General features: G+C 42.0%; 1 pseudogene; it reads left to right on the forward strand.

Annotated features, from left to right (window-relative positions):
- Positions 1–24,391: 24,391 nt before the first annotated feature.
- LOC147465069 (uncharacterized) lies at positions 24,392–25,788 on the forward strand (annotated as a pseudogene).
- Positions 25,789–26,636: the final 848 nt, after the last annotated feature.

Genomic DNA, 26,636 nt, shown 5'->3' on the forward strand with positions numbered 1-26,636 from the left:
GCGACTTCCATCGAGCTTCAATACTTTGAAGCCTCCCAACCTGGCAAAGCTTCAGAACGGCCTTCGACCAACTTCGAGCCACATTTAGCATACACATCCAATGATACCTATCACACTTGGCGTCGGACACAGTCTCAAGCACATTGTCGCGACACTGCCTGCTGCCATACACCTGCAATGAGCTTGTCCACGGGTTGACATATTCGAGCTGTACCAACGTAAATAATTTATATATATATATCTACATTGTATATACATAATTTATAAATAATACCCTTTCCCATTCTCTATCGTTCCCACACACCGCATGTATACATACGCATACGCACACCTACATACACATATGCACGCACACACAACACACAAACACAATCACGCAGTCACCAATACACATACACACGCATAAAAGCACTTACACATATACACATACATGCACACGCGCATATACGCACCCACAATAAAAAAGCAAAGGAATTATTGACATTGATGCCAAATAAAAGAAGACGGTCAACTCGCGCGTCGCCAACACCAAAACAAGAAGTGGCACCGAAGGCACGCCCCAGCCGGCACCAAGAAGGAGTAATACGTAGCATCTTGGCTTCCCACAGCAACTACCAATTCTGGCAACCTTAAACCTCACACCGATCACCCAAACCATCGGCAAAACCCTTGTAAATGCCCCAAACCCACACTCTTACCTAATAGCCTAGCCATGGCTAGTGGATAGTAAAAAAGCTCTTCCCCCAGCCCACTCTTCCCTCTCTCTATCTCAACCTTCTCTCTCTCTATCTCTCTTACTAGAGAGGCATCTAGATCTTTTCCTGCGACCAGTGGAGATTTGCAAGGACCATTGGATAAGGACCACCTCTCAAGCCTATATAAAGAGGCCTTTGATAAGCACAAAGGGGGACACAAGTGAAGGAGGAATACACTAGCTCCATGCACTCTACATTTTAAGCACCACTAAGCACATAATGCACCCCAAGCTAGAGAACTCATGGCATCATGTTGAGTTGCAAGCTTGGGCATTTTAGCATTGGCAACATCACTATTTTCTCCATTCTCCACCACGGTGAAAGCATGTTAACGTGTCACACTTTTTCATGTCCCGGACAATGCTAACTAGCACAATTTTGACATATGCTAACTAGTACAATAACATGAGCTACATCTCCAAGATCTATGACATATGATATATCAGTAGAAAGATCTTGAATCAAGGAACTCAAATGTACAACCTCCGAAAAATTTTGATATAAGTTGTAAAAAATTTACCGGACGCCCAACTTTTTAAAAATGTGCTAACTTGAAAATGCTAACTAGCACAAAAAGGGCGACACGTTAACATGCTTTCACCCACCACACCATGGTTGAGTTACTAGTCACGACCACTCCATGCACATAAGGTAGTCACTACTCTTTCGCAAGGCAACCTAAGCGCGCTTGAGTTGAATGCATCGACACCATGCTACCTTGGGTCGCTCTCGATGTTGGTGATTGACGTTGTGGGCGGGATGTAAACACACATAGCGCCTCTATGACGACCCGACACACACTCTTGGGAAGATACACACACACACACACACACACACTATGGGGCACCACTCGGCTTACACAACACACCTGGCCGAGACAGGGAACACACCTCTGGAGTGAGAGGAGAGAGACTATCCACTTGCCCACTCCACACAGACACACACACACACACACACACACAAAAAACTCAGCTCAAAAGAGGGAAAATTATGATAATTAGATACAAATGAGCTTGGGCCAACACCAATGGGGCAAATAGCTCACACAATATGGGTAAAATAAGCCAGATACAATCACAAACTAGAGCGGAAACTTCGCTCATAGGAGAAACTTACACAGAAAAATAGCAAGAAAAGAGTGAGAAATTTGGCAAAATGGACAGTGCCATCGCATTTGGAACGGCCCAAAACCCCAGTCTACAATGTCAAAGTGCTCAAATCCGACCTTGGATGAGCAGTTTACGGCCAAAACAGGCTCCAAAATGAGCAAAAACACACCTGCGACTGTTCCTCCTCTCTTCTCCACGTTTCTTCTGGTCTTCTCTCTTTTTTTCAGTTCCCACGCTTAGATTTATTAGTAGGGCACCCTTGGCCTTTTAGATGACCTCAAACGGACCCCGAACAGGCCAAAAACTGACCTTGCAGTGCATAGTTGTCACCTTTTTTCATCATTCGCACACCTGGCACTCAGCTTTTTTCCAATAATGCATCTCGCCACCACGTGAAGTGGCCCCAAAAAGTGGTCCTAATGATGACCGTTTTGCATAACTCTCACAAGAAAACACCCACGTTGTGTCCGTCCTCATCCGCGTGCAAATATTGACCTCGTTCGCCCTCCTGACGCCACTAGATGCCATCTGACGCACCTGCTTACCTCATGTCGTCGGCCCGCGAGTAGCTTCCTCGAGAAGTTTTAAGCGCTACCAAATCCTCATTATTGTAGAAAAAACACACTGGTACTGGTAATAGTGAAAATCGATGCACTATGTACACCCTGTCCTACCTGTACACATGTGGGCCCCACGTAACCACCTGGCTATGGAAATTGGGAAATCCTTTATTCGATGCACCATGCATGTGTATGTACATATGCGCAATCCCTTGCTCCAAAAAACTCCTGACATAATTTGCCCATCCCCTAGCCTGCTAGATCATTCATGATCAGCAGCAACAAAAAGAGATATGAGACTCGCCGCATCACAGGTCTCCTCATCCCTCACCAGCACTCCTTGATCCACATACAGCTCATCTTGCTCGATCATCATCAACCTGGCATGATACAATTTAAGACGCAATCCATTTACCCTTGACTTATGTAGAAACCCATCCAGGTTAGCCAACTGATATGTACCATTCGGGAAACACTCCACTACCTTGAAAGGGCCTTCCCACTTAATTTGAAACTTCTTTTGGAAGGTGTTATCCAACTTACTGTTGTAGCACAAAACCAAGTCATGTTTCTTGATACCCTTACTTTTTACCTTTTCATTTATCTTTGTCAAAGCCTTATCCTGCATCTGCCCATAATGCTCCAATGCGCTCATCCTATCCAACTGGACCTCTTGTAACTGCAAGAGCCTCTCTTTGAATGCATCACTAGGCGGCCCAAGCAACTTCTCTAACATCTTGACCACAGGCAACTCTACCTCCACAGGCAATAGTGCTTCCTTTCCATACACCAAATGAAATGGAGTAAACCGAGTACCTGTCTTCACCGAAGTACGGTAAGCCCATAATGCACTAGGCAATTCCAAATCCCAATTCTTTCCTTGGTGCTCTGTCACTTCAGAAAGAATTTGTACCAACTCACCATTGAATCTTTCATTTAAGCCATTACACTGCGGGTAATAAGGAGTGGTATGTTGGTGCCTAATCTTCATCTTTGTGCATAAGAAGTCTAGCAGTTTAGCTCGAAATCCTGGCCCCTTATCTGAAAGTAGCTCTAATGGCACCCCAAACTTGCAACATATTTCATCATACACAAATTTTGCCACATCCTTTGCAGTGATCTGTTTTACTGCCATAGCCTTTGCCCATCTAGAAAGATAGTCCACTGCCGTCAAAATATAGCTTTTGCCCCTGCTTGTGATAGGTAACGGGCCTATTGCATCAATCCCCCACTTTTCAAACACATCAAACACCATAATGGTTTTTCGTAGCTCTGGCTTCAACACTCTCTTCCCAAATGCTTGACACCTATTGCAAGACCTATTGCAAGACCTACACCAATGGTGAACATCCTTGTGCAAACTAGGCCATACATACCCCTCTTGCAAAATCTTATGCAAGGTGATCTTTAGAGCAAAATGGCCACCACATGCGCCTTCATGATTCTCTTCCAGCACTCTGTAAAGCTCCTCCCGCCAAGGTACACGTCTCAACACGAGATCAGCCCCTTTCATGTATAAGACATCACCAATCAATTTGTACCTGTATGCTCTACGCACAAAGCCATACTTCTTAGACTTCTGAATCTCCTTTGGAATGATTCCTGTTAGCAAAAATTCCTCTTCTTGAGCCAAAATTTCCCGGCCATGATAAAGAGGTAAAGTGGTCCTCAACACGAATAGCTCCCCAATCATGCCTTGAGCTGCTTCATGTGCCTCTCCATTTAGAGCACGTTCAATGTGTCTGATGCTCCATGCTTCAAACTTTTTTAACAGGCCTTTAATTCTGAAGCACATTTCCTTCAATGAGGTGTTCTTGCTCTTCCACACACCCAGCACTTGCTTCACCACTAACAAGGCATCACCTTTTATGCTCAACCTTCGAACCCCATGCTTCAAACAAATGTGTAATCCGGCTTCCAGAGTAGCATATTCAGCCTCATTGTTACTATGAGCATCCAATTTGAACCCTCTCTTGCATACTAGCTTCCCCTCTGGATCATAAAGTGCTATACCCCTTGAAGCTGCATCATGGCTCTTTCTGTATGAACCATCAAAGAACAACACATGTGCATTGCTGATCTATGGCACTTCTTCAACTACCTTTCTCACCACCTCTTCCTTAACAATAAGGGGATTCTCCTTGTAGGTCAACAAATCAGCTAGGGTAGCCCTTGTACTATCTTCCACTAGAAAAGAGAACTCAAACTCTTGCAGCTCAATTACCCATTTCTTCACCACATTTGACATGTTAGTACCATTAATTAACTGTGGCAAAAAGGCATAACTCGTCAAGAAAACAAAAGGTCGTGGTAGCAAGTAATGACGAAATCGTCGACAAGCAAATATTACACTAGCCATCACTAGCTCTACTTCCGAGAACTTTCTCTCCGCCACCAACTTCACTCGGCTTGCACAATACACTGGCCTCATATAATGGCTGCCCTTCCCCTTTTCCAATAGCATGGCTCCAATGGCATCATCCCCTACTGAGGGATTTACATAAAAAACTTTCTCCCAATCAGGAGCCTGCATGGCTGACAAACCCCCTAACACCTCTTGAATCACTTCTTCACATTTGTCATCCCATTGCAATGGATCATGCTTTGCCACTTGTTGTAATGGATAAAGAATCTGAGAAGACAATGGAATAAATCTTGCCATGTACTTCAATTTGTGTATAAAGGTTGCCAATTGCTTCATACTCGTAGGTGATGGAAGAAGAATAATAGACTTAACCTTATCTGGATCACCCTCAATGCCATTTTCTGACACCATATGGCCCAATAACTTCACCCTTGGCTGTGCTAGATGACATTTCTTTGGATTTAGTTGTCCTCCACATTCATCATATCGAGCCAATACCATCTGCAGCTTCTCATGGTGTTCAACCCTACTGCTATAAACACAGAAGTCATCCATAAAAGCTTTAACACAACTACCAATGAATGGTTCCAACACCCAATTTGCTCTCTCTTGATAGAAGGAAGGTCCATTTGACAACCCAAATGGCAATACTGTGTAGCAATAGCAGCCCCATGGCGTAATAAAAGTTGTCGTTGTGCGGTCTTTAAGAGCAATCTTCAATTGAAAATAGCCTGAAAAACCATCACACACACTGTACCTCTCATAACCTGCCACTGAATCCAAGATCTGATCAATGAATGGAAGAGGATATGGGTTCTTCTTAGTGGCTGCGTTTAAGGGTTTAAAATTTACACAAATTCTCCACTTCCCATCCTTCTTTGGACTGACTACAACTGGACTCACCCATTCTGTGGTCTCCACAGGGACTATGAACCCTGCCTTCAATAACTTGTCCACCTCTTCTCGCAAGGCTTCCATTTTCTCTTGACCCATCCTTCTTAGCCTTTGCCGCACTGGCTTAGCACCTTCTTTCAGCTCTATATGCATCTCTTCGCCCTTGAAACCTCTGATCTCTTCATATGAAGTAATGAACAAATCAGGAAAACTAGCGAGCATGTGCAAATATATATCCTTCTCCATAGCTGAGAGGTCTCCACTGATCATTTCTGTCATCAATTCCTGCTTCTTTGACAACTCAACCTTGGTTTGCATCAGCCCTTCAATCACTTCATAAGGCCCTTCACTTTCATCTTCAACCTCATTCGCAAATGCAACTAAACCAAACTCCTGGATTTCTTTGTCCATTAAAAGAAATGCAACATCAGCATCCTCATCACTGCTGGTAGTGCTATCACTGTCCTCATCTGTCACCGTGGAAGAGTCTTCATCACTAGACTCATCCTCATCTTCATAAAGCTCCTCTAATCGTTTCCTTGTGTCCATATTATAAAGCTTCTTGGTACCTGTCTTTCCATAGAGGCTAATCGTACCATGTCGCCAATCTTGAACAGCTCCCACTACACGTAACCATGGTCTGCCCAGTATAATAGGATATGCTCCCAACCCTGCTGGCATCATATGAAAATCAACCACTGCCTTTGCATCATATGCCTCCACTTCTAAGCTCTTTACAACACCCAAGCATTTTACTTTTTGATGGTTTGCCAATCTGATCTGAAACCCTGACACCCCAGCCACTGTGAGACCCATCTTCTCAACGATGAGTGTGTTATGACGCATATTTGGGCTCCGCCATCCACATAACCTTGTCCCAAATTTTTCCTTTTATGCCACACATCTACTATTGGACAAATGTCTGGTAGCTCATCCATTTCCAACACCTTTACTGAACCTCTCTCTGGCTCTTTCTCCATTGGGTTAACCATCCTCTTCCACTGTCGCTTTAGCTTAGGCACCATCTCTATAAGCTACCCAAAAGTAACATCTGCCTTCCTGCTCGTCAAATCCTCCTTCAAGTCATAGCTTAATTGCCCATCCCCTAGTGGAAAATCTGAAACATGAAACTTTCGACGAGCTCTTCTTTTCCTCTTGGCCTTGACATCCTCGCCTTCATGGCTCTTTCCTTTCTTCTTACTAGGACCTGGGGCACTTCTTCCTTCCTTATCCTCTGTGGTCCTCTTCCCAATAGGAATCACTAATGTATCCTCTAGCTTTGATGCCTTCTCCAAGGTGACTACACTTAGCACTTTTGTCTTTCCCTTTTCCTCCTAGGTCAGTCCACTGGTTCCTTCGTCTCCCTTAATTTCGATGCCATAATCATTTGACCTAGTTAGCACCTATCTTGGCAATGGATACATGTCTCCCCCCATCCTTGGTGGCTTATCACATTGCGGGCTGATGTGACCCAACTCTCCACAATTATAACATGTGGGCGTCTACCTCCAAAACCTACCATTGCTTTGTCCAACACCATTCCTAGGCCTTTCTTCACCTCCTGGCTGATTTGCAAACCTCCCTCGACCTCGATTATTTCCCACTTGACCTAGCATGTTTAGGCTGAGATTCTTCATCAAATCTACCACTTGCCTCATGTCTTGCCTTAGCCCATCATCTTGCACCGATGTAGTGACCACTGCTCGCATAACCTGAGTAGTAAGAGGAACCACTGGTTCATGATGAACCCCTGACATGCGACCTTGTAAAGACTCTATAGGCTGAAATTCAGACCTCATTGGCAAAGACTCCACCCCTAACTGGCTCATTTTCCTCAGCTTCCACTCTTTGTTCCTTGCTACCTCTAGTGCATCTTCATATGTCCTAGGATTCTTTAGCTCCACTCTCCAACGTATATTCTCCCAAAGACCAGCTAAGAACCTGTCCTTCTTCATCATGTCAGGCGGGGGTACCTGTGGTGCTAAGGCCTTCCACATTCGCTCCCATGCCAATGAAAACTTACGTATGTACGCATCTACTGGCTCACCTTCCTTTTGCACCAAAGCCTGTACTTCTTGCCACACTTTGTCAGGATCTTCTATCTTCACAAACTCCACTTCCAACCCATGTCGTAGATTGTCCCAACGCAACCTTACAGGTGGATCAGCCACACGCAACTCCTCTTCAAATGCTTTAGACCAAACTCGTGCATCACTCTTCAAACAAATTTGGAGAAGGCGTAACATTTGCGTAGGGTCATGAATCTTGTTGCCAATGCAGGCAACCTCCATCTTTTCCAAAAATTCTTCCACATCTTTATCAGTTCTTCCATGAAACTCCGGATAAGAGAAAGCCATGGCTACCCAAATTATGATGCTTTGAGAACCCCTTCGAACACACGTGCAAGAACCCAAAACTTTTCACTACCCAATCCCCAGAAACTTCAATGGAGCTCAGCTTTAGATAAGGACAAACACATGCACATCAAATGAGTTTTCATAGTTAATCATCGGAATGACAACAGGCAAAGGACATTCCAGGATCTCTCTCAATCTTCTTGGCCCAAACATAAAGACTATGCGCTGCTGGAAAAAGATCTTCCTGGACACATGAACATTAATCTGAATTCTTTGAGTTAAATGAAAAGGAGTGAACTGAGGGCCATTTTGATCATCCATTAAAGCCAACCATGAAGCTCCCAAGAAGGCACACCTGACTCAACCTCTGATTTTGCCAAAATTTCAGCAGCATAATAGCATAAATGGCTCAAAATACCAAAAAACCAGCCATCATAACTTGGGAAATTTTTGACAGAGTTTCCCTAGAAGTAGAGCAGTAGGAACCCAAAATATAGACTGTCTATGTATGCATAAACTGTCAACAATAGAACCCGAGCATCAGGTAGGACTCACTAGTACATAGCCTATGGCGAGGTCACAAAAAGGGTGCTCCAGCTACCTGTATCACCGAAAGGATCTCCACATTTGAGAATCCCCCAGCTCAATAAAAACCTCACGCTATCGACCCTCACACGAAGGCTAATGCAAATCGCATATAGTCAAGTCTCAGAAATGACTATTCCAGACCAAGTCTCAGAAATGGCTGGGACTGCCAAATACAACCAAGTATGGCTCCACAAATGCGTACAATGGCAGTTTCCACAAGTAACGTACAATCCAGCAGACAATGCGCTCAAATAGGCGCCAAGTGATGCATACCCACAACAACTGCAAGTGACATCACTGCTAGTATATCACTGTACTCCAGCTACCTGTACCTGTGTGAATGACTTGTACCTGTACCTGTCTCTGTAACCTATAACCTGTAACCTGTACCCTGTAATCCCGAATCTCGAAGCTTGAAGCTCGAAGCAGAAGGTACTCGAAGAAGATCCTCCGTGGGGGCGCCAAAAGAATGTGGACGGGATGAAAACACACACAGCGCCTCTATAACGACCCGACACACACTCTTGGGAAGATACACACACACACACACTATGGGGCACCACTCGGCTTACACAACACACTTGGCCGAGACAGGGAACACACCTCTGGAGTGAGAGGAGAGAGACTATCCACTTGCCCACTCCACACACACACACACACACACACACACACACACACAAAAAACTCAGCTCAAAAGAGGGAAAATTCTTATAATTAGATACAAATGAGCTTGGGCCAACACCAATGGGGCAAATAGCTCACACAATATGGGTAAAATAAGCTAGATACAATCACAAACTAGAGCGGAAACTTCGCTCATAGGAGAAACTTACACAGAAAAGAAACAGGAAAAGAGTGAGAAATTTGGCAAAATGTACAGCGCCATCGCGTTTGGAACGGCCCAAAACCCCAGTCTACAATGTCAAAGTGCTCAAATCCGACCTCGGATGAGCAGTTTACGGCCAAAACAGGCTCCAAAATGAGCAAAAACACACCTGCGGCTGTTCCTCCTCTCTTCTCCACGTTTTTTCTGGTCTTCTCTCTTTTTTTTCAGTTCCCACACTTAGATTTATTATTTGGGAACCCTTGGCCTTTTAGATGACCTCAAACAGACCCCAAACAGGCCAAAAACTGACCTTGCAGTGAATAGTTGTCACCTTTTTTCATCATTCGCACACCTGGCACTCAGCTTTTTTCCAATAATGCATCTCGCCACCACGTGGAGTGGCCCCAAAAAGTGGTCCTAATGATGACCTTTCTGCATAACTCTCACGAGAAAACACCAACGTTGTGTCCGTCCTCATCCGCGTGCAAATATTGACCTCGTTCGCCCTCCTTACGCCACTAGAAGCCATCTGACGCACCTGCTTACCTCATGTCGTCGGACCACGGATAGCTTCCTCGAGAAGTTTTAAGCGCTACCAAATCCTCATTATTGTAGAAAAAACACACTGGTACTGGTAATAGTGAAAATCGATGCACTATGTACACCCTGTCCTACCTGTACACATGTGGGCCCCACGTAACCACCTGGCTATGGAAATTGGGAAATCCTTTATTCGATGCACCATGCATGTGTATGTACATATGCGCAATCCCTTGCTCCAAAAAACTCCTGACAACGTCGTCGGTGGATGCATCGTCTTGATGTCTTCCCTCAACTAACCTTCCCGCTAACTCTAACTCCGCCATGCACCATATGGCGCTCGCATTCTAGCATGCATCCCTAGTGCAAAGAGCCAGGTTTGTAACCATCAAGACCACCATTTGTAAGTATCATCATCGCCAATGCAAGGGGTGCTATGTTGTCTTGATCTTTGGGGTCCATTCTCTGTTCTCCTTAGTTTTATTTTCTCACACTCGCGGGATGTTTCGTCTCTTGTATATCACTCTGCTTGTGCTCCATCACGTGCAGCCTCTCCTATCAGTCAGTATGCTCCATTCCAACCTTGTCACATACCTCCCTCATACACACACTGCTAACTATTGACTAGGATTTTCTACATGTGGACGTTTGTTGTACCACCATTTCATGTTGGTTACCTAGAGGGCATTTCACTTTTGCTACCCTAGGTCATGTATGTTTGTGTCCTAGCCGCACTTATGCTAGGTGGTTCCCCTCTCTACCTATAGGATTACTCCTACCTTGAGATGATGCTTGGGGATGTTCAGGCTATGTGTGGTGTAGAGGCCACCCCATATGGCATGTCATTTCCGGCCATCAGCGGAAGTGTTCATTGGCAAAGAAAGGTGGATGCGTTCAATTATATGGGTGAAGACCAATGATTGGCACATGATGCTACACATAATTCTTTATTTCTTGTCTATCCTCTTCCTTGTTTCGTTTAGATATTGAATTTTGTGCAAGACTAGAATCATATTGTAGTTTAGTCTTTTGACATTGTAGTTTATTTTGTCGGTGAGTATGTGCGTGTTCGGAGACAAGAAAGTGAGGGAATCTATTTTCAAACTTGGAGAGTTATATAGTAAGTTACCTCATATCTTTATTCAATTGATATGTTTCCTATATGCACTATACCTTCTAGTGTGTTATCTTAGTGTACTTTTGTGTGTCATCTTGTAGGTTTGTGAGCTCCAAAGAAATTGAAATAGATGCCATCTCTACTGCTCAGTTGCTTGCGGTGGAAATTGTGTGTGCATGTCATAATATCTAATATCTACCTATCCCAAATGATTCTCTCATGCTATATTGATAATTTAATATGGGGAGATAAAAAGGGAACAACAAATAGAATATCAACATGTGCTACTGGACCTATCTCAACAAGGGACCGAGAGGAGAGATGGTCCAAAAAGGAGATGGTCTACCAAAGAGCAATGTGCACCTAATGGAGCTTTAAAAGACCTTACCTTAAGTTAAGATTCATTAAAACCCTCCAAAGGTTAGTTCTAAAAACCTTAGACCTAGGATCATTAGGTGGGAACCATGCTCAAATTTGAGGTGCTTTAGGTGGGAACCATACCCAATCTTGAGATAGCCTCACAAGTAAACATAAATCCACATGTGAGGCCTCACCTTTTTCACTCAAAGTATTAAGAACACATGTCAGGCCTCACTTTTTCCACTTGAAGCATTAAGGCCATATGTGAGGCTCCTAGCCAAGTTGTCCCATTAATTCCTATTGGATGGCATATAGGCTTGACCAATGAGAATTAAGCTTGATAAAATTAGGTTTAGACATTTTAGAAAAGCCCATTAAAAGAACCAATAAGAATTAAAACCCGTACGGTCCACCAAAGGGTCCGATGAGAATTTAGATTCAGTTAAATAATTAAGATCTTTCTCTCTCAAAGGGAGAAAGGAGGACACTTGTTCAAATGCTACAATTAAATAATTAAGATCTTTCTCTCAAAGGGAGAAAGGAGAACACTTGTTCAAATGATACACCCCTTGCTTGTTATGACTAGATCCATTCATTGGCCAATAGGCCTAATGCAAGAGTAAAGTAGCAAAATCAAATTCTCTGTGTCTCTCTCTCTCTATCTCTGTCTCTCTCTCACACACACACACACTCATATACTCCACAACCCACACACACACTCCCCCATTGTGTGTTGTGCACACAAGTCATCTCCTTCTCCAATCTTGAGAAGTAGATAGCCTACACCAACACCTCTTGGCTATAGAATGCAAATCCAACCAAGAGTCATGCTTCAAAGCAGTGCTTGTTGCCATCTTCTTCATCTTCATTACTATGCTATGCCATGCTCTATGAGTAATGATATGAGAGGAAACTACTTCTTTCTTGTATGCTACTTCTTCTTCTCTTCATCTTCCTCACTCCCTACTAGCTCTCTCCATCTTTGAAGGTGTTTGAAGTCTTGGGATTGAGGCCGGGGACGAGTTAATGTTCTTGCAAGCTAGTCATAATAGTGGTGCATGAATCTTACCATCTTCATTACATCAACAAGGTCTCAAGGAACACAAAGTATTTATTATACCAAGTCTCTCTTCATGGGAGAATATATAATACAAAATCCTTTTGGAGGGGCAATCGGCTCCAAGTAGATCCGGTCCTCAACTGCTGTCAATTTCTCTAACTTTCTCTCTCTTTTACAACTATTGTTCCTGCCAACCTAACTAGGTATAATGTTCATTTTTCTACCTTTAATAAAGTGCTCTCCTTATGCTATTTAAGAATTCTCTTAAGGAAATGCTCACTATTGTTACTTTAATTCCACCACAATCAATATCATAGCCATATTTTGTTGTAATGCCATTGAAGATGCATTTCCTTGATCCATTCTTCTTATTCAAGTCCACCTTTTGGTTCATGTGTTTTAGGAGATGGCTATATGCAGAGTAGTGCATGCATGGTGGATGTTCTTTGTAGAGAGGTTTCTAGAGACTCTCAAAGATTTTGTGCGACTACAGGCCTAGCTAGAGGCATGCATGGCCGAAGGATGGATCATGCAAGAGGCATTTGTTTACATTTTAGAGTATTTGGCACAAGTTGACTTCAAACTTACCAAGTGGAAAGGAAAAAATATTTAACATGGATATGGATCTATGCCAAGTCATCGACACCTTTTGCATCTTCAATTCAAAGGTTATGACCAAGCGGGTCGATTTCTGGACAATGCAAATGCAAGGAATTTTGTCATAATAATCAATATCTAATTCTCCTAAATGATTTTCTCATATTAAATTGATCATTTAATATGGGGAAGTGCTAGGGGAGAAAAAGCTAGAATATTCGTTAAGCTAGCAGACTGGCCACAGTAGGGATAAAAAGGAGGGAAAATAGGGATCCAAAGGGGGGGCCATCTGCAGAAGACCTATGTGCAACAATGGGCTTAAAAGACCCTAAGTTCAGCCCATTAAGACTTCCAAAATGCTAAGGTTCCAAAATTTAAAGGTTGTGTCCAAAGGTCAAACTTTGGGAAAATTGGATGCTTTGTGTGTATCCCAAAAGTCTTTGTCAATCACTACATAAGAGGGGGCAAGCCTTGCAAGTAGGGGACGAGAGAGAAACTCTCTCACACACACACACACACAAGATCACTTTGTACACAAGGGGAAAGAGGGACACATGTCAACTCCCTAGCCCAGATGCCCAGAAGGTGTACTCAAATCCTATTGGATGGCCTTGGAGGTGGACTAATGAGAATTAGCCCAGAGTAAGTCTAGTTTAATTAATTTAAAAACACATAATAAAAGAAACAATGAGAATTAAGCTCTCTAGAAGACTATTGGAGAGTCTCCCAAGGGGACCAATGAGCATTCAACAGCCCAATGGCTTGCCTGATTCCTATTGGCCAGGAGGCAACGGGGTCCAATGAGAGTTTAGTTGAATTATTAAATTACCTAGATCTCTCACAAAAGGGGAAAGGGGGACACATGTCAGAAGGCTATCACTTATACTGCTTAATTATCATTGGCTAGCTCTAGGGAGGTCCAATGAGACTGTAGCATGAGCAAATAGCAAGAGGGGTCGACCAAGATAGAGAGGGGGCTGATTTTTGGAAGGCATTATTGACACACACACTCGCACAATCAATGTTTGAAGTAAAGAAGACTCTCTCTCTCCCTCTCTTCTCAAGCTTTAATGGAAAGCTTATCACCTACTCCAAGCTCGTGAGAAGGGAGGCCTACACCAACAACTCTTGGCTTTGTGATGCAAATACAACCAAGAGCCAAGCTTCAATGCATGCTCATCTCCTCTACCATGATAATTACTAAGCTAAGCTATGCTAATATGAGTGATTATGTGAGGAGATGTACATATTTTTCGTGAGAATACTCCTTCTTCCTCTCAATCTACTCTCATACCCCGCTAGCTCTCACCATCTTCGAAGGTGTGTGAGGTCTTGGGTCTGAGACCGTGAGGGAATTGATTCTGTGTTTGATAAGTGTTTTGCATAGTGCATGAAGTTTCCATCTTCATTGCACTTGCTAGTATTGAAGGAACACAAGAAATTGTATTGTAAAATGTCTCTCTTGATGGGAGAAACCATAATACAAAGCCTTTTGGAGAGAGGACTGGCTCCATGCAAATCCGGTCCTCAATTGTTGTCAATTGCTTAATTTCTCTCTCTTTTGAAAGTATTGTTCATGCTATCTAACTAGGTGTTATGATTTTTGTTGCTCTCTCCACCCAAGCACGCTTGCAATTCTCATTAGGAATCGTTTCTAATGAAATTCCCACTATGTTCATGCTAATTTCCGCTACGCACAAGTTTTTAGGCCATTAAATGTTACATTGGTATCAGAGCCCAAGGTTTCTCTTTTCTTGCTCAAGAAGGGAGTTCCTCAAGCTAGCTATAAATGGTTGGTATTATTAATTGCATGTGAGTAAGTAGAATAGGGATTTTTCAGCCTTGCAGTGCGTCTGCCTTCATGCAGTTAACGGGGCATCACCGTCGAGAGCTATGGTCTTAATAGTGGAGTCCTACGGGGCTTCCCTATGGCTTAACCACTATTGAGCTATTAGAAGCTTGACAGGAGGCGGTGCTGTTTTCGTGTTGAACGACCCTCTCTTCTATTCCTTGCAATTAATGGTATTCGAGCCACGGGTACAATAGCTTGAGTGCTTTTTCTAAAGGGGTAAAGAGGAGTAGCAACTAGGGCTTGAAGTGCCCAAATACACCTAAAAATTTTACAACTAAAAGTTGTTAGAATTGCTGACAATAGTAAAGAGAGTGAAATTAATGTTGATAACTTTGATTTTGGTAATGAGTAAGCTACTAATGATGCCCCGATTCTTGTTAACTATCTTGTTTCTAGGCTTCAACAAGCCATGGGCAATCCATCTCTCCAAAGTGAAGTCCAACGGTAGGTTCGTGCTCATGGGATTCTCCAAGCTCCCACCATGATGAGAGAACACCTAGGAAGCCTCCTTGTGAGACTTTCAAAAGAGGTCTCTCTCCGATTCAGGAAGAAGAAGAGAATCCATACGAAGGGCTCAAGAATTTACTTCTTGATGATGCATCTCCTTCCCAAAGGAGAACTCAAGAGCCTCCATCGAAGGAACGAGAAAGAAGTGAGTCTCCCACCACCTCGGTGGAGATGGCTCCACAAAGACGGCGGGCTAAACGCTCTCCATCACCTCCAAAACGGAGAAGACCATCGCACCCTTCTCCATACCATAATTCAAAGAGGGATGACAAAAAGCAAGAGAAGAAAAAGGCGAGAAAGAGAACACCCTCTTCTCCATCTTCTTCATCCTCTTACTCTTATGAAAGTGATGGTGAAGACAACGAAGATCAAGGCAAGAAAAAGGCGAGAAAGAGGTCATCCTCTTCTCCACCTTCCTCAAATTCTTCACCTCCTGAAGAAAGTGATGGTGCAACCTTTGAACCATCAAAAACAAGAGGCCATAGGAAATCCTATGCCGCGTGGAAGAGGTCATCCAAGCTCAAGAAGTTCAAAGAGGGAGGGAAGAGCATCTCTTTCCTCACGTATGATGGCACCTTTGGTGCTACGGACAAAGTCTTGGCCTTTATCCAACAATTTGATGCGGCGTTCGGAGATGAGGGCTTCATGGAGTCCTCTAAGCTACGCCATGTAGCTATGCACTTTCAAAAGTCTCCCAGGCAATGGTGGTCTAGCCTACGAGCCAATGGTGAAGCTCCGTGAACATGGAAAGCTTTAAGAGCTTCCATTATGAAGCAGTTTTTGGCCACCGATGCCAAAGACAAAGTACTCACCGAATGGCGAAGCTTAAAGCTCTCTCCCTATGAATCCATCCACAAATATGTAGACAAGTTTTGGGACCTACAACTCAAAGCCACTATCCTCAAAAAGTTGGATTTTGGAGAGCAAAAGCAACAATTTTGTGCGGGCTTAACCGAAGAAATGGCGAAGTATGTTAGCTCCCAAAGGCCACGTACCATATCGGTGGTAATACACCATACTATGGTGGCCTCTCGAATCAATTTTCAAACGAGGGCTAATAGAAATAATAAGCCCACAGAAAACAAGGGTTCCAATGAGCCTAAGGGGAAGGACGATGTCCAAAACTCTCCTAAGGGCAACTCCAACAAAGCTAAAGAGAAGGGAGTTTACAAAGGTAAAAAAAAACTCTCTCCTGAAGAGCTTGAGCGTTATCGCAAGAATAACCGGTGTTTCAAGTGCAGCAAACAAGGGCATGCGTACCGCACTTGTCCCCAAAAGAACACCCGCCATGATCCTCCTAGAGCTACCTTGGTTGAAATCCAAGAGGAGGAAACTCACCAAACTCACCACAAAGGATATCCTCTATGACATGCTTGGGGAAAGGTAAGAGAACATGATGCTTTTGTTCTCTTTGGCCCTGGTTCTACTCACAATTTTATATCTATAGAGTTGGCCACCAAGCTAGGCATACAAGCCTATGAGATGGGAGATGTTCTACCCACAGACAGTGCTTTTAAGGGGCAAGAAGCTTCAGTCACTCCTTTAATTGGGAAATTGAGGCTTCATGTCCAAAGCTATGTGGACAAAGAGGAATTCTTTATCTCTCCTCTCAAGCATGAGGATGTAATCCTAGGGGCACCATGGTTTGATCGCATCGCTGCCAATGTTAAATTCCCTGAAAGGAGAATCTCCTTTAAGTTCAAGGAAAAAGATATGTATATAGATGCTAAGGAATGGGTAACACTATTCCCATTGTACATACACAAGCTTTCAACAAGTCAATAAAGAGCTCTATTTCCGTGTACATGATTTTTGTTAAAGATTCTCAAAATGAACCTAATGCTTTAGCAAAGAGAATAAAAACAACCAAAAGGAATTAGAGTTATCCAATTTTCTCAAGGGGTTTCAAGATGTTTTTATTGACGACATCCCTTGTGAGCTACCTCCTAAACGAGGTAATGATGACCATGCAATTGAGCTTCTTCCAGGAAGTTCACCGCCTAACAAACCTCCTTATAGAGTTTCGCAAGCTCAACAAGAGGAGATTATGCGGCAACTGCATGAGTTAGTTGAGAAGGGCATGGTTACGCCTAGCTCATCTCCATTTTGCTCACCTGTGCTATTAGTGCAAAAGAAAGACGGCACATATCGATGTGTGTCGACTAAAGAGCACTAAATAGGATCACTATCAAGAATAGGTTTCCCATTCCACAGGTAGAAGACCTATTTGATAAGCTACAAGGATCGACCTACTTTAGTAGGATTGACCTAAAAAAGTGGCTATCATCAAATAAGGATAGTTGATCAAGACATTGTAAAGACCGCATTTCGCACCACGTTTGGTCTTTATGAATACATTTTTATGCCTTTTGGCTTGACCAATGCACCAGCGACATTCAACCGCTTGATGGAGAAGCTGTTCAAGCCTCATCGAACCTTCACTGGAGTGTTCTTTGATGATATTATCATCTACTGGAATTCATTAGATGAACACAAGCAGCACCTCCAAGTAATATTTCAAGTTTTAAGAGAGAATAAACTTTATGTTAATCGAAAGAAAAGTGAATTTTTCTTGCAAGAGATTCAGTATTTAGGTCACATTATCTCTCAAGATGGCATCCAAATGGATCCATCAAAGTTAGAGGTAATAAACGGATGGCCTAAACCAAAGAAACTCCATGAAATAAGAAGATTTATAGGTATGTGTGAATACTATAGACACTTCATAGAAAAGTTCTCACAAATTGCGGGACCATTACATGACCTAACAAAGAAAAGCGTTAGGTACAAATGGTCTGCTAAGGAGAACAATGCTTTCGAAAAGCTTAAAGAAAAGCTTATCTCTCAACCTGGGCTTACATTACCGGATCTCTCAAAACCATTTGAGGTCCAATGTGATGCTTGTGGTGATTGCCTTGGAGCTGTTTTGCTTCAAGAAGGGCACGCCATAGGCTATGAAAGTCGAAGGCTCGACCCTGTTGAGCAAGCTCTAGGCATATATGAAAAGGAACTCCTTGCAGTTCTACATGCCTTAGATTCATGGAAGCACTATTTATTGGGGACTCCCTTCATTCTGCAAATGGATCACCAAAGTCTTAAGTACTTCATGATGCAGATCAAACTCTCCAACAAACAAATGAGGTGGGAAAATTTCCTTTCGCAATTCCATTTTCATATTGCTCACATTGCTGGCAAGCATAATCAAGTAGTCGATGCACTCTCAAGATGGCCGAGAGTGAATGCGGTTTCCATAGAAACTCACAATAATCTATATTCAATGATAGATGAGTATGCTATTGATCCCGATTTTAGAGATGTGATTTCAGCCCTTGCACTAGGGAAGAAAGAAGAACCATTTACCTTACAAGATGGTTATCTTCTCTATGGAAATAGACTATGCGTTACTAACTCACTACGTGAGAAAGTAATGTATGAATCTCATGCTCCTCCTTATGCGGTGCATAGAGGGATTCAATCTACCTTAAAGGGAATTTAAACATATTTATATTGGCCTACCATGAAAGTGAACATACAAGAGTATGTTTCCGAATGTGTGGTATGCCAAAAGACAAAATTTGATAGAGGGAAGCCACCTGGATTGCTTCAATCCTTGCCAATCCCTAATTCACCATGGGAGAGCATATCCATGGATTTTATCTTTGGATTGCCTAAGTCTATCCATGGGAATACAGGAATATGGACGATAGTAGACAGGTTCAGTAAACAAGCCCATTTTATACCTGTCAAAAAGACTATCAAAGCCCATCAAATGGCAACCCTCTTCATTTCTCAAATTTTCAAGTACCATGGCTTGCCAATGTCCATAGTGTCGGATAGAGATCCTAGAATGACCAGTAATTTCTGGAAGGGTCTCTTTGAGAATTTAGGGACAAGGCTAAACTTCTCTTCGTCCCATCATTCACAAACGGATGACCAAAGTGAAATAGCTAACCTAACAATTCTCGATATACTAAAAGCCTATGTAATGGAAGTAGATCAAAGATCCGAATGGGAGAAGTAATTACCCTTAGTGGAGTATGCTTACAATGACACTGTACATACTTCCACGGGAAAAGCACCTTTTGAGATAATTGAGGGAAGATCAAAAAGTCCCTTGCTACTTAAGGTACATGGGAATATCTTCATTGCAGATGAGTATAGCCGAGACCTACAAGAATGTTTCCAAAAGATTAAGGATGCTATCTCTATCTCACAACAAAGGCAAAAGGTTGTTGCTGACAAGCACAAAAGAGCCCATGCCTTTAAAGAAAATGATTGGGTGATCTTACTCAAATTTCCCAAGGCTCGATTAAGGCACACGACGGGCAAGAATCCTACGGGACACCAAAGGTACTATGCTAAGTTAGCAAAAAGGTACTATGGTCCCTTGTAGATTCTTAGGCCAATCAATGAGATGGCCTATCAACTCAAATTTCCCAACCATTGGCTCTTACACAATGCTTTCCATGTGAGCCTACTAGAGTCTTACAAAGGAGAGCCACCTCAAGAACCAACTATTGAAGACCCACCGGAGATCGAGGACCAAGAAGAGGTGCTGCAGCCCGAGTCCATTCTTCGACATGAAGACAAGGTACTAAGAGGCGGTAAGACTATCAGATGATATCATATTAAGTTTAATAATTATCCTTTTAAAGAATCTAGATGGATGCAAGTCATACAATTAAAGGATAACCTAAACCTTGTCAATGCTTACAATGCTTCCCAAGAGTAAGGAAATGTACAACATGTTAAAAATGAACAAAGTTTTTGTCTTATAAGACTCTTTTTTTTTTGTGCACAAAAATGAAGTAGTATGTATGCTTAGATCAAGTTTGCAGAGATGACGTCTCCCAAACACCAAGTAGAGCTTATCACTCTACTATGGAAGATTGATAGGACTAATGTGCAGACATGCTTGCAGCAACCTCAGGCTCTCAAGCGCTAAATGGACTAGTCATCCATTGTGGAAAGATGTCGTAGGGTAACATAGGGATCCTCTACCCGCTAAGAAAAGGACTCATGAATATGCTTTGTCTACTCTACACCATAGTTGAGGACGACTATGATTTCACGAGAGAGGTAATGTCATAATAATCAATATCTAATTCTCCTAAATGATTTTCTCATGTTGAACTGATCATTTATTATGGGGAAGTGCCAGGGGAGAAAAAGCTAGAATATTGGTTAAGCTAGCACACCGGCCACAGTAGGGATCTAGAGGCGGGAAAATACGGATCCAAAGGGGGGGCCATCTGCAGAAGAGCTATGTGCAACAATGGGCATAAAAGACCCTAAGGTTCAGCCCATTAAGACTTCCAAAATTCTAAGGTTCCAAAATTCAAAGGTTGTGTCCAAAGGTCAAACTTTGGGAAAATTGGATGCTTTGTGTGTGTCCCAAAAGTCTTTGTCAATCCCTACACAGGAGGAGGCGAGCCTTGCAAGTAGGGGATGAGAGAGAAACTCACACACACACACACACACACACACACAAGCTCCCTTTGTACACAAGGGGAAACAGGGACACATGTCAGCTCCCTAGCCCAGATGCCCACAAGGTGTACTCAAATCCTATTGGATGGCCTTGGAGGTGGACCAATGAGAATTAGGCTAGATTAAGTCTAGTTTAATTAATTTAAAAACACATAATAAAAGAACCAATGAGAATTAAGCTCTCTAGAAGACTATTGGAGAGTCTCCCAAGGGGATCAATGAGCATTCAGTAGCCCAATGGCTTGCCTGATTCCTATTGGCCAAGAGGCAAAGGGGTCCAATGAGAGTTTAGTTGAATTATTAAATTACCTAAATCTCTCACAAAAGGGGAAAGGGGGACACATGTCAGAAGGCTATCACTTATACTGCTTAATTATCATTGGCTAGCTCTAGGGAGGTCCAATGAGACTATAGCATGAGCAAATAGCAAGAGGGGTTGACCAAGAGATAGAGGGGGCTGATTTTTGGAAGGCATTATTGACACACACACTCACACAATCAATGTGTGAAGTAAAGAAGTCTCTCTCTCTCTCTCTTCTCAATCTTTAATGGAAAGCTTATCACCTACTCCAAGCTCGTGAGAATGGAGGCCTACACCGACAACTCTTGTCTTTGTGATGCAAATCCAACCAAGAGCCAAACTTCAATGCATGCTCATCTCCTCTAACATGCTAATTACTAAGCTAATCTATGCTAATATGAGTGATTATATGAGGAGATGTACATCTTTCTCGTAAGAATACTCCTTCTTCCTCTCAATCTACTCTCATACCCCGCTCGCTCTCACCATCTTCGAAGGTGTGTGAGGTCTTGGTTCTGAGACCATGAGGGAATTGATGTTGTGTTTGATAAGTGTTTTGCATAGTGCATGAAGTGTCCATCTTCATTGCACTAGCTAGTATTGAAGGAACACAAGAAATTGTATTGTAAAATGTCTCTCTTGATGGGAGAAACCATAATACAAAGCCTTTTAGAGGGGGGACCGGCTCCATGCAAATCCGGTCCTCAATTTTTGTCAATTGCTTAATTTCTCTCTCTTTTGAAAGTATTGTTCATGCTATCTAACTAGGTGTTATGCTTTTTGTTGCTCTCTCCACCCAAGCACGCTTACAATTCTCATTAGGAATCTATTCTAATGAAATTCCCACTATGTTCATGCTAATTTCCGCTACACACAAGTTTTTAGGCCATTAAATGTTACAAATTTTCAAGAGAAGGAATCATGGAAGCAAGCTCATGGAGTGCGGAGGGCACCCCAAGTTCGTTGACACCTTGCGTGTTTCCTAGATCTCATTAGTGTCAAGTGGATCCATGAGAGAATAATCAAATCAAAGTCACACAAAGAGGACATCACCAAAAAAGAATAAAAGTATGCACCATGTTGCGCACCAAAGGGATAGTATTATACGCTTAAACCATATTGCATAGTTTTTTCTCAATTTTATCTTTGTAATTGATGGTATAAATTTTTCTATTTTATAGTGCCGTTCCTTTAACTCTATGTGGTCAAAGGGTTAATACTTTTGTACACGCCACATTGACGAGCTTCAAACCACTGTGTATTGTGGCATCATGGGCAACTTTGACACAAATGGTGATGAAACCAGATACTATGGGATTGTTGAAAGGATATTAAAGGTCATTTTTAGAACCTTTCATATTTTCATCTTTGAGTGCAAGTGATTTACAAATGTGTGTAGATGACGTGAGAAGGTCTCTACATGGTGGACTCTAGTATGTACCACACAGGGAGGTATGACAACTAAGTTTTGCCACGTTGTGAGCACGTGAGTGTAAAACTTCTTTACCGTTATTTTCATGTAATATAATACCAATGTCACTCACTTTGAACTTCTCTTTTATAGGTCAAGTATAATCCATCAATCCATCAACCAAAACTTTTGTTTGTAGTTCTCGTAACACCTAGGGAAGAACCATTTTTCCACTAATGAAGTGGATATCATCTTCGACCCTCTCCCACCCATTACATTGGATGAGGGGGAGTCAATGGAGAGAGAGATTGATGGTTCAAGATCCAACGCCTCCAATCTTAACGAGAATGATTGCCATGGTGACAATGATGAGATGGAAGATGATGAGTTTGAAGAAGCTGAAGCTAGCACATCCACAAAGGACAATTCAATTTCTCTCGTTTTTTATTTAGGAGCCAGGGGTTAGATTTTGATCAAGCTACTTGTAGAGATCTTTTGGAAGATGATTTATAAAAAAATTCTATATTTTATTCTATGAATTTTTTTTGTCATGTCATCCATTCATAGCTTTCTCTCACTCTCTAATTTTGTTGAGCATGATAATTTATGTTAATTAAGTGGGTGTCATTAGTTTAATAATAACATACCTATCATTTTTTGGTACAATTTTTCATGAAATAAAACAAATGCATGCTTTGTAAATTATTAAGAAAATAGAAAGAAGTACGACGGTTATAACCTCTCTCCCTATTTTGAATGTGTATCATATCAGCCTTGAAGTTGTGCAAAGGTGTTGAGATGTCAAGCTCAACATGTACGGCTCCTGGATGACTACCACTAACCGTCATCATCATTGGTACGCCTTGGTGGATACACATATCTTTGCAAATGACACTACAACTGTACTACATCGAGCTGGTCTACCTACTGGAGCGATGAAACACTTATCTACTCACCTCACTCACTAATGGTTCATACTAAACCAATGTAATAGCTCCCCTTTTTATGTTGTATTAACCCTTATGGTTTGTAGACCTCTTATCTTGAGTTAGTGAAGAAGAAGAAATATAGTTTTTTTCCTCCATCTTTGTGTGTGTGTGTGTGTGTGTGTGTGTGTGTGTGTGTGTGTGTGTGTGTGTGTGTGTATTTGCAAGAGCTCAAGCTCTCTCCCTCTCTATCTCTTGACATGGTATCAGGGTCTGGTTGTGTCTGAGGAGCTTGGAGTAGTAAGCAAGAGTAGTTTCGGAAGCGGCTCCAATATTCTCAAGAGTCATGGCCAACGATCTCCGATTGAGGTGATTTATTTTGGAGAGTGTGCATCTCAAGATTGTATGGAGTCCTTTGGAGGTCATTGCAAAATTCGCAAAATCTCGAACCTTTGAAAATTTCTACACCACCAATACCAAAATTTGCAAAATCTCGAACCTTTGGACTACAATTGTGTAGGCAGATTTTCGTTTTGAGCGTGTTTCAACCCCTGTTTTGGAGTTAGAGTGCGTTCACGTGAAAAAACGCTAAGGTTCGAGACTTTGCAAATTTTCAGATTGGTGGTGTAGAAAGTTTTGGTTTGGTTTCAGTGCACACGGATACTATTTAGTAAAATGAAACAAGTGTATGTACGTATATTGTGGTTATAGGTGGTAATCAACTATTTTTAACAAGGTTCTTTCTGGACAAATCCAAAAAATGAAGGGGTCGAAACATGTTGACCAATAATGATGGGCTTAACCAGGTTGCCAGTGAAAAGCTGGACAAGAACAACTTCCATGCTTGGAAGTTCAAAATGAACAATTTCCTTATGGGCAAAGGTTATTGGGACTACATTGATGGAGAGCATGAGATAGCACCACCATTTCCAGAGGAAGGTGCGAGTGCTACGCAAATTAAGACATTTAAAGATTGGAACTAGGGATCTCGGAAGGTTATGTACTGGCTTTTTCTAAGTGTTCATGACACTATGATTGGTCATAAATAGGATGCTCAATCTCCTAAAGAGACTTGGGACACTTTATTGTCATCGGATGTGAACAACACAAAGGCAAGGAAGCTGTAATTGAAGACTGAGCTGAATATTGTTCAAAAGAAAAACCTGCCCATCAAAGAATATTAGCTGAAGATAAAGAACATATGTGAGTCATGTGCATTGATTGGTGTTACAGTCAATGATGATGATAAAGCAGAAGTTTTTTTGTGAGGTTTGGGTCCTGAGTACAAACAGTTTTAAACTGGCATTCATCTTCAAGAGAACATTCCCTTGTTTGGAGATTTAGTGTCCTTATTGATTGTGGAAGAGAAGGAACTTGAGGAAGACTGCTCTACATAGGGTGGAAACAATTATGAGCATGTCCTTTTCAACAACAGAGGAGGAGGAAGAGGATGTGGTACAGGTCATCGAAGAGGCCGACAAAGAGGCAACCACTAAGCACACTAGCAAAACAACAATCAGGGTCAGAACATAGGTGGTGGTCATGGAAGAGGCCGAGGAAGAGTCAACCACTAAGCACAAAAACAAAACAACAATCAGGGTCAGAACACAAGTGGTGGTCGAGGAAAATTTTGAGGCAGGGAGAGTCAAGAGGTTGTGGATATGTGGAGTGCAATAATGCAAGTCAACACAAAATGTAGTATGTTTGGGTTGTGGAAGACATGGTCACTTTGAATGTGACTGTCTAGACAAGAGGCAGTAAAACAATTATGCAACCACTAGCAAAAATGCAGATGAGACCGAGAGGATATTTGTCGTGCAGCACATGCTGAATATTGTGTCTACAAATGTGGAAAATTCTGTGGATTCTCAAACATTGAATCACATGACCAGCCGTGGTGAATGGTTTAAGGAAATATATATAAACTTTACAAAGCCCTGGTTATGTAGAAACTAAGGATGATACTACACATCCTATTATGCATGTAGGAAATGTTCCATTGTCTATGAAAGATGGTAAAGTGAAGTACTTGACTGTTGTACTACATGTACCCAACATTACAAAGAACCTAGTTTTTGTTGGGCAAATGGTTGAGCAGGGTTTGTAGGTTAGGTTTAACTCCGGTGGTATCTTTGTCGAAGAGCATAAGAAGAATAAAAGTCTCATTGCATAAGGAAAAAAAGTGGGCAGAATGTTTACTTTGGATGTAAATATGCCCAAAGTGAATGGTGCCATGTTTGCCGAGATGCAGGTGTTGTTACAGATATAGACACAAACGCATTAGTCATGTAAATTTGCAGAGGTTGAAAATGATGCAAACTAAATAGATGGTTACAGGTCTACCTTCATTTAAAGTTGTTGAAATGAAAAAATTTTGTGAAGCTTGTTAATCTGGAAAGAAGGCAAAAGCATCCTTTCCTCATGATAAGCATGTAAGCGGGAATGCATTGGATTTAGTGCATACAGATGTATGGGGTTCAGCAAAGACTGCATCTATGGGTGGATGTAGATACTATGTTAGTCTCATTCATGACCATACAAGGAAGGTATGGGTATACTTCATGCACCATAAAAGTGAGGTGTTTATGCATTTTCAAAGTTTCAAAGTTATGGTTGAAAAATAGACTGGGAAACATGTAAAGTGCCTGAGGTCACATGGAGGGGGAGAATACTTCTCCAATGAATTCAATGGTTTTTTGAAAAAGCATGGAATTTAGAGGTAGTTTTCATGCAGGTATACTCCATAGAAAAATGGTGTTGCTAAGCGGAATAACAGACACATTATAGAGGCTGCTAGAGCATTGATAAATGAGAAGAACATGCCTCATTGTTATTGAGCTGAGTCTATTGTTATAGGTGTCTACATTGTTAACATGACCCCTACTGCTACAGTACATGATATGACATCATATGAAAATTTCAGCAATGAAAAACTAGATGTATTATATTTTAAAGTGTTTGGATGTATCGCTTATGTGCAAGTTCCAGATGAGCTAAGAAGTAAGCTTGATCCAAAAGCAA

This window comes from Adiantum capillus-veneris, chromosome 1, assembly GCF_014529385.1.
Source record: "Adiantum capillus-veneris isolate H3 chromosome 1, ASM1452938v2, whole genome shotgun sequence".
Taxonomy (NCBI): domain Eukaryota; kingdom Viridiplantae; phylum Streptophyta; class Polypodiopsida; order Polypodiales; family Pteridaceae; genus Adiantum; species Adiantum capillus-veneris.